The sequence below is a fragment of the Hibiscus syriacus genome, unplaced genomic scaffold (assembly GCF_006381635.1).
Source record: "Hibiscus syriacus cultivar Baekdansim isolate YM2019G1 unplaced genomic scaffold, ASM638163v2 tig00003041_pilon, whole genome shotgun sequence".
Classification (NCBI taxonomy): domain Eukaryota; kingdom Viridiplantae; phylum Streptophyta; class Magnoliopsida; order Malvales; family Malvaceae; genus Hibiscus; species Hibiscus syriacus.
This window is the reverse complement of record NW_024061960.1, coordinates 7,315,616-7,331,067: the sequence shown is the minus strand read 5'-3', so window position 1 is coordinate 7,331,067 and position 15,452 is coordinate 7,315,616. Positions and strand designations below refer to the sequence as shown.

Genomic DNA, 15,452 nt, shown 5'->3' with positions numbered 1-15,452 from the left:
ATCATGATAGAAGACTCTCCAATATGTATGGTATCAGAATCTTTTACTGCTATATTGCAAGATCTATTATTGTCTACATTTTCAAGTAAGTTATTACTTTGGCCAGAATCTTGGACTACATTTTGAGACCTCTCTATTTGAACCCCCATATTAGAATCATTTGTACCAGCATAAGGAGAAATTTTCGTTGCAGCAACATTGGTTCATTCTAATGGTGTGACGTTTCTAAAATTATCATCTCTTGCACAAACAACATATTTGGGATCATACTGCAATCTAAAAGAATTCCCAGAGTCTTTATTTGTCTCAAAATTTTCATTTTCATCAGCTGCATGGAAGTTGAGACACAAATTTAGTCCATAATCAACTCACTGGGGTGAACTTAAAGTTTCAGCATCTTTAACAAACTGATTCTGACCATCCTTGAAGTTAACAACGTATGGTAGTGGACATGGTTCCCAACCACAAAGACTTATAAGCTTTTGAGCCTGAAAATTTTCCAAATTAATAAATCTTCAACACCAACAAGAACTCAGGAATGCATAAATGATAAAACCACAATCATCAATGCAAAAAAAGTTAAACTTGTAAAGTCATAAATTGGAGAAACCATTGGATTATTATAACTCTTTTTTACCAAAGCAGGTGGAATGATATGAAAATGTAGTAGAAGGAAGTTTCAGAAAGGAGCATGCATGTTTAAGTGTACATGTTCCTATGAATCTGAGACTGGCAAAAATTTTCAGCCCTAATGTGCTTGTAATTGCAAACAGCAAGGAGAAACAAGTTTCATACCAGATAGTACAAGTTAGCAGAATCCACAGCAGATCCATCTTCTTTACATTCTATATGAGAAAATTCAGCATTCCTTTTCAGACAATCCACCATTAGGGGTTGTTTGAGAAATTCTTCGAGCTGAGGACTTCTCATAAACTCAATGGTTGAAGAAGAAATTACTGGAAGAGCCATAAGTTGAAAGAGTGAGTTAGATCTCGCCCGAAATTTATCAACCAAATCAGCAGGCACAGTGGGAGGAAATTCAGTCAGTCTTTCATCACAGACATTGTTAATCCAAGAGCAAGTCAATTTGTGTCCACTATCCAGCTTTAAGCTAAACACCGAGGCCACATTCTCAAATGAAGAACATAAAAAAATGATATCTAATTTATCCTGCAAATACCAGAATTTTTAAACGAGAAAATAACCTCAGTGACCAAAAATGCCTTATAATATACGATTTTAACCAACTTTTTTTGGATTTGCCAAAATAACCAACTAAATCGCAATGCGATCGATAATTCGCAACGCGATCTCCGGTATCGCAAATCAGTTTCCAGATTCGCAACGCGAACTTCGACTATCGCATTGCGATTTACATATTCGCATTGCGATAGTCCAAGTTCGCGTTGCGATTTATTCCAAATTCGTTGCGATAGTCCAAGTTCGCGTTGCGATTTATTCCAAGTTCGTTGCGATAGTCCAAGTTCGCGTTGCGATTTATTCCAAATTCGTTGTGATAGTCCAAGTTCGCGTTGCGATTTATTCCAAGTTCGTTGCGATAGTCGAAGTTCGCGTTGCGATTTATTCCAAATATGTTGCGATAGTCTAAAATTGCAACGACGGTATTGCATTTGTTTCTTAAGAATTTTCTCTAAAAAGATAGTATTCGCGTGGACGTGTCGAAGACACGTATTACCACGACCACGACCACGACCACGAGACGAGACGGGACGGCGGCGGCGGCGGCGCGCGAGAGTCTCCCTTGTTCTCTATCACTCAACAAGGAAGTGGGAAAGCCAAGCCTTAAATACCATTCCTAATAGTGTTTCCAATACTATGTGGGATTGAGCATTACCAACACTTGTTCCCAATACTATGTGGAATTGAGCCTTAAATAGTGATATTATTTTTGAATGTTTTGCTTTAAATTGCAATAATCGCGATTGATTGTAGATTGACTTTTAATTATGACATATTTAATCGTATAATACTAATGCAATTGGTTGCTGATTCAGTTGTTTTAAGGTGCATGATTGTTAATTGTTTCCTGAATAATCACATTGTATTGGAAACAAGTGTTGGTAATGCTCAATCCCACATAGTATTGGAAACACTATTGGGAATGGTATTTAAGGCTTGGCTTTCCCACTTCCTTGTTGAGTGATAGAGAACAAGGGGGACTCTCGCGCGCCGTTGCCACCGCCGTCCGTCTCGTCTCGGGTCGTGGTAATACGTGTCTTCAACACGTCCGCGCAAATACTATCTTTTTAGAGAAAATTCTTAAGAAACAAATGCAATACCACCAGTCGTTGCGATTTTGGACTATCACAACGAATTTGGAATAAATCGCAACGCGAACTTCGACTATCGCAATGAATTTGGAATAATCGCAACGCGAACTTCGACTATCGCAATGCGAATATGTAAATCGCAATGCGATAGTCGAAGTTCGCGTTGCGATAGTCGAATTTGGAAAATCGCAACGCGAACTTCGACTATCGCAATGCGAACTTGGACTATCGAAATGCGAATATGTAAATCGCAATGCGATAGTCGAAGTTCGCGTTGCGATAGTCGAATTTGGAAAATCGCAATGCGAACTTCGACTATCGCAATGCGAATATGTAAATCGTAATGCGATAGTCGAAGTTCGCGTTGCGATAGTCGAAGTTCGCGTTGCGAATCTGGAAACTGATTTGCGATACCGGAGATCGCGTTGCGAATTATCGATCGCATTGCGATTTAGTTGATCATTTTGGCAAATCCAAAAAAAGTTGGTTAAAATCTTATATTATAAGGCATTTTTAGTCACTGAGGTTATTTTCTCTTTTTAAACTATCTGGCCAAAATTAAGCAATATTAGATACATAATGTGCCTTGATGTTGTATCCAAGAAAGTGGGGTCGAAAACAGGAGACGTGCTCCGCATGATTAACACGCCAGAATATCCATATCCACATTGACCCAACCTCTCATAGCACAATTAACAGCATTTACTACCTAAAAAGAATGGAAAACATTATCATCTATTTGAATTTAAAAAAAAACAAAAAGCATAGGAAAGGGTAGGGTATGGTGAGAATATAGAAATATAAAATAGAAACCTAAGGCTTAGCAAACCAAGTCATGGATTTGAAAGTTGAAAATCTCCTGAGAAGATCTACTCTATCCCATGGTCTGCAAAGTGGAGATTCACTCGTAGCTAAGCCATGCTTATTCTCTTCCGCTACTAAAGAATGCGTTGGATTTGGGCATTTCTTCGCTCCTAATAATTGTTCTTGTCTCCCTATTCCCGTTCCCAGTGGCGATGGACTACCCATTAATTATAATTACAAATACATTTTATATACAAAAAAAATAGCAGTAGTGATGAGATTTAATTGAAATTTCAAGTTTCATCAAACAAATCAGTGGTTAAAACTTAAAAACAAATAGAAAAAAGAAAACCTTGAGTGGAAGAGCTTGTCCATGATGGAATGAAACCTCTTCTCTGGATCGTTGGCCATTTCTTCTTAATGGAACAATAATAATCTATTGTCTTTACAGAAATGAAACGAACAAGGATTTTGTTCAACTTTTGCCGCTCCTACAACCACTGGGCTCTTCTAATCATTGCCTTTCTTACCCCTTGTATCAGTTCTCCTTAGATGATTTTGGTGCTCTCGTTTGGATTTTGGAGGATGAGGTTTGGGGAAGAAGCATTCTCCATCTGATTTCTCAATATCGTGTTTCTTGGTAACATGAATGGAAAGAGAAAAAGGGAAACATATGTTTAGTGTGAACTGATGATCGAGGGGGAAGAAGCGGGAAATGATGAAAATTATGGGGGTGAAATTAAAAGACTACTTTTACAGACGACACATAATTAAAAGTGTACTCCGTGTTTTTTCTAATTTTTTGAATTATAACAATTAAATATGACACACATTATTGTAAGTCATAAATCGTTCAGATTTTAATAAACATGACATTTTTTATGACACGCATTTTTTGCAAGTCATAAATTAGCGTGTGTCATCGTTTCTGTATCATTAAAGGTATATTTTCTTGTAGTGTTAATATCAAAATGAATTTAAAAATTGATTTTAATGCTAAATAACCATTTTAACTTGGAGTTAGTAGTTATCAATTTTAACCTTGCAAAAATCTTTAATTACAAACTTTCGATTTTTCATCCAACAATAAAGATTTAACACGAAAATCAAATTAAATTCAATGATTCATGTTAAATCCTAACATTTTAACACATGGAAATAACATCTTTGTCCTTGCTCTATTAGCTAACAAAATATCTGATTTTTTATTCAATCCGATTATTTGAATTTTTCTTGAACTTTAACACTTTATAGCTTTTAATAAAAATTTCGTACAAAAAATTTGAAGGGTAAACTATTTATTTACATGACCAAAATATATAACTTTTAAAAATTATAATTTATTCCTTAAACTTTTCTCAAGTTTATACTTTAGCCATCAAATTTTCATTTTATTCAATTTGGCCACTAATCAAAATTTTGGGGTATTACATATTAATGATCTAAACCTTCTGATTGTTGGGGCAAGAATTGAATTTGGAGTGGATTGTAATGGCCCAAAGGATGAAAAAATTGGATTTTTGAATTTCATTGCTTAGTTGAGGGACTAAAGAGATAATTATAAAAGTTGGTTGAATTCATTTTTATAATGAGAAAATAACTTTAGTGACCGAAAATGCCTTATAATATACGATTTTAACCAACTTTTTTTGGATTTGTGAAAATGACCAACAAATTCGCAACGCGAACTCCAATTTCGCAACTTAGTTTCCAAATTCAAAACGTGAATATGTAAATCGCATTGCGCTTTTCCAAATTTGCAATGTGATTTTCAAATTTGCAACGCGAATCTGTAATTCGCAACACATAAGTCAAATTTATAACACAAAAGTCAAATTCACAAAGTGCGTTTATTTTCGCAACGTAAATTTTATTTTCGAATTCGAAACACAATATTAATTTCGCAACACAAATGTAAACAATATAATCGCAAATCATAACCTAAAACCCTAAATCACAACTCAGTCCCATCTCCATCTCTCACTCTCTACGACGACATCTGTCCCCATCTCCGACGAAATATATCCCCATCTCCAGCGAAATCCGTCTATCTCCATCTCTCAGAGCCACCCTCACAACCATTCACGGTCAGAAATGGAAAATCAACCACCGAGGGTTAGTTATTTTAATTATTTTTATTTTGAAATTTTTGTATTATTATTAGATTTTTCATATTTAAATTGTTGATAAATTTACTGGTAATTTCAATAATAGATTAACCATTTCACTTAGATTGCTTAGTAAATTCATTCGGTTGCTGCCAATACTGCTAAACTGTTTAGTCTTTAACCCTGTAAAGCTAATATTTATCTTTGTTTTGTCTTTTGGTTGAAGTAATGTAATTCATTTAAGTTTCAATTTGCAGAAGACAACGCGATTTTAGTTTCACAGTGTTGCGAATTTAAGTTTCAAGAATAAACTACTACTCTTTATGTTGTCCTTGAACCTGCACTAAACCTATATGTTGTCCTTTTAAATGTTTATATAAGTGCTTACTTCTGGAATGTTATCTGATGTATTTTATGAACTATGATAGAATAATGACTTGGGTGAATATCGTGCAAGTTTGAAACATATTTGGCTTTGTTTTCATTGTTTAATATCATGTCTGTTTATAGTGTATAATTTGTAGTTTTTGGTATATCTAACTTGGTATGTTTATTGTTTTTGTAGAAATTTTTTTCGGCTTTATTGACCTTAAGGAATAAATTAAGCTTACTCACTACAATTGCGTCGATACTTACACCTGTACAAAGAAAATTGTTTGAGGATACTTGCTTCGGGCCATGGCTGAAAGTACAACATCCGGGTGAAGATGCTATGTTGACCCATTTGTTTCTTCAGACCATGACTAACGATCTACCCGAGAGGATACAACGTGGTGATGAAGAGATATGATTTCATTTTCCTCCAGCGTATACTTGTTTTGGGCGGGAGGAGTTTTGCTTAATCACTGGTCTACGCTTCAGACACGATGATGTAGGTCGGTACACTAGTCATATCGCCCGCCCATCATGGTTATCTCGGGTTTTTCCTGAGCTGTCAAAGGCAAAGCCGAGTTTACACGTCGACGACTTGAAAATATTATTTGTTAAAGATGGTTTTACTCGGATGGATGACCTCGATGTTGTTCAAGTATGCCTTTTATTACTTTTGCATGCCGACTTTTTAGGCAAAGAGGTCAGACAACCTATTTCCGAGGACCTAATATTATTGGTAGAGGACCTAAATGCATGGAACATGTTTCCGTGGGGTTCATATCTCTGGAAAGCTACCTGGAAAAAGTTGTCGTCTGCCTTTGAGGACCGAAAAAGTTTGCGTGGCCATGGTTCCAAATACATTTTGGCAGGCTTTATTTGGGCCTTTAAGGTAAGAATTTCTATATAATGTTTCCAAAATTATAATTAATTATTTAACAATTACTAATGTTTGTGTATTATATTGTTTGTAGATTTGGATATTTGAGGCTTTTCCCAACATGCAGACATATGCAATCAAAAATTCAAATGATATTTCTAGGGCTATTTCCTGGAGGAGGATCCGGCTATTGGATTGGGAAGAGTTACTATCATATACGACGATGAGTGATGTAAGTTAACACAAATACTACCATATATAAACAAGTTATTACTAGTAGACGTTTAACTTTGTTTGAGCTTTTATATTGTTAGGAGGCCAACTATCCATTACAGAGGCTAACACCCATAGAGGCTGAGCTTGCCACTGATTGGTGGCAAGCTAGTAAGCATTTTTTTGATGGCAAGGATGATGAGCACCCCCCACTTTGAGAGCCATCACCTGATCGAGCCGATTCTACAGCTCGACACCCAGAGCCATCACCTCCACAACGAGAGTCATCACCTATTCCATCACATTATCGAGTCTCTTCTCCACCATCACCTCCACAACGAGAGTCATCACCTATTCCATCACATCATCGAGCCTTTTCTCCATCATCACCTCATGATAGGCGACCAGCAAAGATGCCACAACATTTATCCCCCTGTTCTCCACCTCTACGAGATTAGTTAGGGGAGTTACGCGATGAGGTCAATGATTTGCGTGAGGAGGTCAGTACTTTACGTGACGACAATGGTGCATGGCGTGATGAGGCATGATCTTTACGTGGTGAAGTAGAGGTTTTACGCAATGACAATGGTGCTTTACGTGGTGAGGTATCTACTTTAAGTGATGAGGTAGCCGCTCTACGTGAGATTGTTGCATCATTGTAGAATGAGGTTCATACTCTACGCAATAAGGTAAGTTTGTTTAATACTATACTAAAAATGCAAATAACCTTTTTTCGACATTATTTATTTGTTTATTTACTGATTTATGTATTAATTTATTTTTAGCGGGCCGATAAGGTAGATGCTTTACATCGGGTTTTTCTTGTACGACGGGGTTCACACATCAGACGTCGTGCACGTGTCATTACGTCTCCGTTCACCCCAATAGTGTCAAGACTCCGTAAGAAGAAGCCCGATTCACCTGTCATTGTTCAAGATGCCTCTCCTATCGTTCAAGAGGCCCCTATCATCCTTCAAGAGGCCCCTCCCACCGTTCAAGAGGCCCCTGTTATTGTTCAAGAGGTCTCTCCCACCGTTCAAGAGCCCGATTCACATGGCATAATATGTCGACATATTGATAAACCCCCTCACGTGCCCGACATGATGGATAAGAGTTGGCTTTCGTATGAGTTACCGGTCAGTACCATTCCGATATCTAAAGTGGAGAGGAGAACACTACCGGACACAATTATGGATAATACCCTTTGGGCTAAGACCGCAGTTGGTTTTTATCTACATGAGCAAAGCCAGGGGTGTTACGCTGACATATGCAAACTCGACGATGATATGCATTTGTTTCTTGAACGGTCTTGGTGGGGTGTGTTATTAGGGGTTGAAGACAATGGCTATTTTGAATGGGGGGTAAGTCTTATATTCTTCTTATATTGCAATTTGATTAATATTTTTTTAAAATTTATGAAATTCACTAATATATGTATTTTTTTATAAAACAACATATTGATGCATGGGTGTCACGTCTTCTGATAATAAGGAAATTGAAGAAAATAAAAAATACGTGATGGACTATTATGCCGATGTCTTTTCACGTAGCTCACTTGAAATATCAGAGAGACACTTCATATGTGTTGGGAAATGGAAAAGCTAAACTTTATCCTGCGTGGTGGGAAGTCGATAAAGTTAGTATTTATTTTTGAATATTTTAAAGGTGTTCATAAATAAAAATTTGATGTGCGCAATTGAATTATTATTTATGATTACAGGTGTTTATCCCTGTTTTGGAACGTCGTCATTGGCTTCTCGTCGAACTTCAGCTCTCATCCCTGAAGACGATAGTATATGACAGCATGTTGAATTACATACCATTGTCTGATTTGAGAGATATTATTTGTAAGGGACGGAGCGCTCATTTGGCTAAATACTTTGATGCGATTGATTATTGGACTAATTCTGGAAACAAGAAGCCAAAGAAGTTCAAAGTTACAATGATCAGAGACGAGACCACGCCATAACAAACGGAGGGAGCTAAAGGGGATTGTGGTCCTCTCGTATGCATGTGCTTGTAACGTTTGACGACAAGAAGTAAACAGTTTCTACCTCCCATAGATAGAGATAGAGGTGCAGTAGGCTTGTGGTTTCAGTATTTTATGGCTAGAGCGATATATGCGAGACTTTGCCTATCTGCATCTGCGTGCTAAAAGTGTGCATAAATAATTGGTAAGTTTGAGCAAGTGTTGTTAACATATATACTCTTTGTTGGTTTGAAAATGTTTGGTTATGTACCTAGAATTCAATAATTTGTTGTTTATTGGTTTTAGATGTGTAGGAAGTGTTGTTTGAACAAATGTTTGGTTTCTGCAGGTTAATCCTGAAGTGAGTTGCGTGAAATTGATGTATTTGTGCATAAAAAACTGTCTGGAGTACACTTTTTTTGCTTGTTTAATTGATTTGTAAAAGTTGATTTGTTGTTTTAAATTTTAATCTGCATTATGTTGAAGGTATACTTTCGCAACGCGAAAGTCAAATTCGCATTGCGATTTCGCGTTTCGAATTTGACTTTCGTAACAATCGCAACATGAATTTGACTTTCGCAACAATCACAACAATCTGATAAGTGATAACAATTAAACAGATCATAACAATGTTCAAACTCAAGTTACTAATGAATGTCTAACTAAAATGTATGCATTTACACATAAAATACACATAATACAATGTTTGCATTTAAAAATCACCTAAGTTAATAAGTCCCAAAAGGTGAAGCCGGTTGTGATTGGGATTGCGATTTTGATTTCCTTTTGCTTGGCACCATATGAGCTTTGGATTTTGATGAGGATCCATATTTTGGTAGAGGAAAAGATGATTGTGATGGCACTGGTGATCCACAGGTCAACCTTGTATGACCACTTTTCTTGCACCGACTACATGTCGATATCCTCTTCTCTTCACCCTTAGACGGTATACGATCATGATTTTTTGGTCGGCAATGTAGCCTGATGTCCATGACTGGTGGCAAAACTGTTTGTATGTCATCTGGTATGTCACACTCAGAAGGATGTGGAATAGGGTAGGCAATCTCGGCATAAATATGTCGATATACTTCTGCAGTGTAGCAATCCATAGCGTATGCGCTTGAATCATCTTGGTTTAGATGAAGAGCAGATGTTTGTCATTTCATACAACTACACGTCTTTGCATTTAGATCGACAAGCCCATTTAAGTTATTATCCAATACTTTAAACAAAGTGTTTCAACATGGTTCAACTCTCCATGACGTTGACTTCACAACACGTTTCGTTATCTTTTTTTCAGTCCATGGTGTAACACGACATTCCAATGTTCCTGTAAATTTAAATAAATAATACTTAGTAAAATATATGATAAGTTACGAATTTAAAGAAATAATACATGCATGGTTTCTTTGCTTGTAGTACCACTGTTAAATAGAGGCTCGAAAAAACTCCATTAACATAGTAATGGGTAATTTTCGGGAATGACGACTTAGAGCGTTGATTGATTCTGCACTATTAGACGTCATGAAACCATATCTTGCTCCAAGTTGATGTACTCTTGACCATCTTTCAGACCTGACATCTTCTAGTGTTTGAGAACATTGAGGCAAAACATGTCTTAAACAATTTATATGCTTATTAAAATCCACTTCCCGATAAGCTTTTACAGTCTTCCAGTATGTCCATTTGTGATTTTTTATACCAGCAGACCTTGATTTTAGATTTCTGTACAAATAAACACCACAAAGTCTATGAAAAACATATGGGAAACACCTTCTAACAGCGTTGTCAATTGAGTTTGCCCTATCGGATATGATTGTCAAATTGCTAATAGGACCTATGCAATCCCTAAGATGCCCTATAAACCATGTCCATGAATCAGAGGTTTCAGATTTTCCAACCTCGTAAGCTATTGGCAGTATCCCATTGTTAGCATCCATGGCTACTGCTAATAAGTTTACTCCAAGGTATCGACCTTTCAAATGTGCTCCGTCAACTATAATAACTGGCGCATGCAAGTAATAAATGAACGAATCTACAAAATAATATACACAAGACATAATCATTTAAATGTGAAATGCATGTAACTGACAAAAATGAGTCAACAAAATTATAATGATTTACTAACTGCGACACCAATAACGATAAACAACAACGAATATGAGATACTAATCTTGAACCGAACATTCATGTCATTCATAATTTCATGTCCCCGATATACCCTTCCATTCAAAAACATTAACTCAGCCAGAAAACCACCCAACACCTTTTTGTTTGCATGTCTATGGTGAGAAAAAACTTGGGTTTTTGAACATGTATGTTTATCAATAAAAGTCCTAACTTGAAACATTTCGCAATCTTTTATCCTCTTTGCAATCATACGCCACGTACAGTTTTTGTCAATCATACACTTTGTTTCGAAACGATATTTGCTTGATTTGTTAACTTTTAGTTGATAACCATCTTCCACACATTTCGTATACAAAGCTATCTTCAAGTATTCCTTTGTATCAAAACAATAATCTTTCTTGATACGAATAACTTTTGTGTAACAATCAACTGCTATCTTTACCAACTCTTCTTCTGGTATCTGAAGTAATTTTGGCATATTCCAGTTATACTCCCGTGGTATTTTCTTCTTTTTCTTTTCTTCGGGGACTTCTTCTTCTTTTTCTTCTTCTTTAGGGTTATATAAATTATAGAATGGATGTTCAACATTTTCATTCACAGTCGTAACTTCCTTCTTATTATTATCAACAACATCTTCCTCGGCAGCGGCTGTTTCATCATCAAAATTTGAGTATTGACCAATATCAAAATCATTACACGCAGGGTCTGTTTCTTCTTCTGAAACATCATCAAAATCCGAGTATTGACCAAGATCAAAGTCCGGGTATTGACCAAGATCAAATTTCGAATACTGATTAGTACTCACAATTTTTTCTGTTGGCTCATAATCGTTTAACTGGTCAGTACGAAAATCAGAATTTGGTGCTGAAAGTTGATTGGGATTTGGATTAGGAAAAGGTTGTGGGTTTTGAGATTGTATTTGATATTGTGTTTGGTATTGGAAATGTGGTGAAACAAAATTTTCTTGGTGATGAAATTGTGGTGGAACTATCAAATTTTGAGGTTGATAACAACGTTGTACATTGTGAACACCATAAACTGGGGTTGAAGAACTTAGTTGATTACTACCCGCTACTGACCCAACTTCACTACTTCTAGGTTCAACAACATACAATGTAACATCATCTTCTTGTGAAACACTAATGTAAGCAATGAATCGTTCAACATCTTCATTGTCGGTTAACAAATAAACTTTACCTTTTCTCTGATAAGATAGCCTAAATCCACTTAGAGGCTCTAAATTCAATTTCTTTGCAACACGTAATATTAGAGTTTCATAAGTTAACTTTTTTAATGACAGTTTTAGTTGAAGATTCATGGGTAAATGCATATATTGTAAAACACCATGAACATTCTCCCATGACCCTCCAAAACACAAATCTATCCAAACATAATCAACATTAGATGATTTCATTCTACAAATTGTAAATTAATTTACTAAACAAACGAGCTATAAACTACATATCATCACTAACTTAGAGAAAAACATACCTTTATTAAATTGATAGTTGATAATTTGGGAGAGAAATCATTGAAAAATTATATAGAAATAAAATTATGTAAAAAAAATTAGAGATGGGGAAGGATGTCGTTGGATATAGGAACGGATGTCGCCGGAAAGAGTGATAGATGGAGATGGAATGAGTTGCGATTTAGAGATTTAGGTTATGAGTTGTTGTTGCTGCATAGTTATATACCCAAAACATTTGTGTTGCGAAACTAAAACCTGTTGCGAAATTAAAATTCGTGTTGCGAATTCGAAAATCGAGTTACGAAAAGAAAATTCGCATTGCGAATTTGGAAACTGAGTTGCGAAATTGGAGTTCGCGTTGCGAATTTGTTGGTCATTTTCACAAATAAAAAAAAAGTTGGTTAAAATCGTATATTATAAGGCATTTTCGACCACTGAAGTTATTTTCTCTTTTATAATTTCATGGGATTCTTGAGACAAGGGTTGAGCACTTTTTTGGCTCATTCTCTATCCTTGATCTCTGCATATTTTTCCTCTTAAAAACTTTTATTCCATTATTTTTGTTCAAAGTGGTAACTTTTAGAAGTTAGACCCTCTCTTCATGAGCTTCAAGATGAGCTATTAAACTCCCAAAAATGATAGTTGGGCCCAATCTTAGTTTAGAGGAAGTTTGTGGGAAAAATGAACATTTTAAACCCTTTTTCATTTTTATGCATTTTAAGGTTTGTTCTATTATTCTAGCATAAAAGATGTCATTTCGATACTTTTATTTTCTTCGTTCAAGCTTCTAAGGGGATTGAAGAGACCTTTAAGGTTAGATGAAAAGAAAATTGTGATGGACCATCAGTTTGAACCTTCATTACTACTGATAAGAGGTAAAGCACTCCCTCCTCTATGTGTACTTCATGATGTATGTAAAGAATGTTTAGGTGACTTAAATATGTACTATATTATTTTTGTGCTTAGCATGTCTCTGAAGCTTTTTAATGGTAAATGATGTGTTGATATGTTTAAAACTTTGCTTTAAGGTCCTACATATCTATTTGATATCCAGATTATGTTCGAGCGTTTTTGAGTCGAGTTTAGAGCTATTTTGGAGCATTCCCAAACTCAGAATTTGAGTTTTCATTCTAGGGTTTTAAAACCAAACATTGGACTTTGAAACCCATCAAAACAGAACACTCTATGGGTGTTGAAATTGACCTTGAGTTTCAAAACGACTAGTTTTGAAATCGAAACTGGTTATCCGAATCAAATGGTAATGTCCAATCACTGGTGATAATTATTTGATGACGTAGTTGGCATAGTTAGATTGCATTGCATTCGTATCATATTTAATATGTATGAATATATGTCACGTCTAAATTATTTATTATTGTGTATTTATTGAATATTGTGCTTTATTCCCGGTTGATGGGTCTGCACTTAAGGACACACTCAATTTTATAGCTCTCTCTCTTAATTTTCTTCCTTGCAATTTTCTTGACTGTTAAAATTATTCTGGTACTTAAAGGATTGATTAACAATATTTCATTCCGTACGGTATGACTAATATTTGAATTTAATTATATTTCATTCTCTTTTATTTTATATTAGATTTTTGAGACATTATTTTTATAATATTTAACTTTCGTCGATGCGATCTTGAGATATATCTCGGTCGGATCTAGGGTTTACAGTAAGCTTCTGGTTGATGTTTGGTCTTAGCTTCCGAGAATCTCTCATCATCTTTCTTTTCCGAATCCCCGTAAAGTAACGGAAAACACAACGATTCTTGAAGCTATCATGCAGTAATTTCAGCAGGAAACACTGAAAATAATGTGGCCAATAAGGTACACACGGATGCTCCCTATAACCAATCCACCGTAAGCTTGCTTCGCTAAACGTCTCAGCTGATGGGATGAACAACGAAGATCGCCTGAATTTCGTCATTTTCCTGACCACAAACGATGGAATCTGAAATCGCTCAAAAACCAAATATAGAAAAACAATCTTATCAGCAAATTAAACTAGAATTAGAGAAATATAATAAGTGTATGTAGAACAGTTGCAGACTTGCAAAATTATTTGATAAAATTATGCATTTTTTTTATACCAACCTGACATTGAATATCGATTCCAGTTTTATTGTATTCCAAGCTGATGCTTCTTGAAAACACTGTAAGGCATCTGTGACAAAATTGCAAACTTCCCTTTGAATTCTTCTCCTTACAATAAAACCCTAAAAATAGTCGAAGGGAGGAGAAACCTACACTTTCGAACTAGCATAAATGGTGTATAAAGGGTAAGAACAGGAGGCACCCCTTTCTTTTTCTTCTCCATAATCGGAACCACCGCTTTAGTAATCCCAGTCGCCGCCTCTACAGTCACCTTTATAATACTCTCCACCACCTCCGACTCTACCTCGTGGAAAAACCTCGGACCTTCATAGCTCAAGCCGGCGTTGTTCACAAGCACGCCGATGTCCAGCCCTTCAATAACATCCTCCATCGATCGTCTTCGATATCTCTTCGCCGCTGGTTTTGGCTAAGTCGAGGACAACGTTTCTGGACTCTACTTGTGCGCCGAATCTTTCACGTATGGCGTTGGCGGTGGCTTCGAGTTTCAAAGGGTTTCGGCCCACCAAGAGAAGGTTAAGACTGCGGGACGCCAATTGAAACGCCAGGGCTTTCCCGATCCCAACGGTGCAGCCGGTGACTACAGCCCATGAACAGTAGTGATGTCTGAGGTTCTTTGGTGGCCTGAGGAACATGACCCACACCCATTTGATGAAGCCGAAAACTGGTTTACAAAGGGTGATGAAACCTAGACAACTGATGACGAAGATTACCATGAAATCAGGGGTCTGGCTTGCCATTTGATGCTGGAAAGACCGAGTAATTGTCTGCCAAAGTGATGGCGGTTCTCAAATTCTAGGATACTTTAAATTTAAGTATGTATATTTAAACACGAATTAATTAAACTCGATTATTAAAAGATTAATTATTAATTTTAAAGCTTTTAGGTTCGAAGATAATGTTTGTAAAAATATTTCGACATTCGTTGTCAATTGATTGAGGGTCTTTCAAATGAATATTACATTGTAATTATATGAGACTAATAATAAAATCTAGTATAAAATATACAAATGGTCTCTCGACTAAATGATATTGTTTTGTTGAGTTCATTGATTACTAAAAGTTATAAAAAGGTCTACTAACTATAAGGAGTTATTTTG

General features: G+C 36.0%; 1 pseudogene; it reads right to left on the bottom strand.

The window, feature by feature from the left end:
* Positions 1–368: 368 nt before the first annotated feature.
* On the bottom strand, positions 369–15,107 carry LOC120173691 (annotated as a pseudogene).
* Between the last annotated feature and the right edge of the window lie 345 nt (positions 15,108–15,452).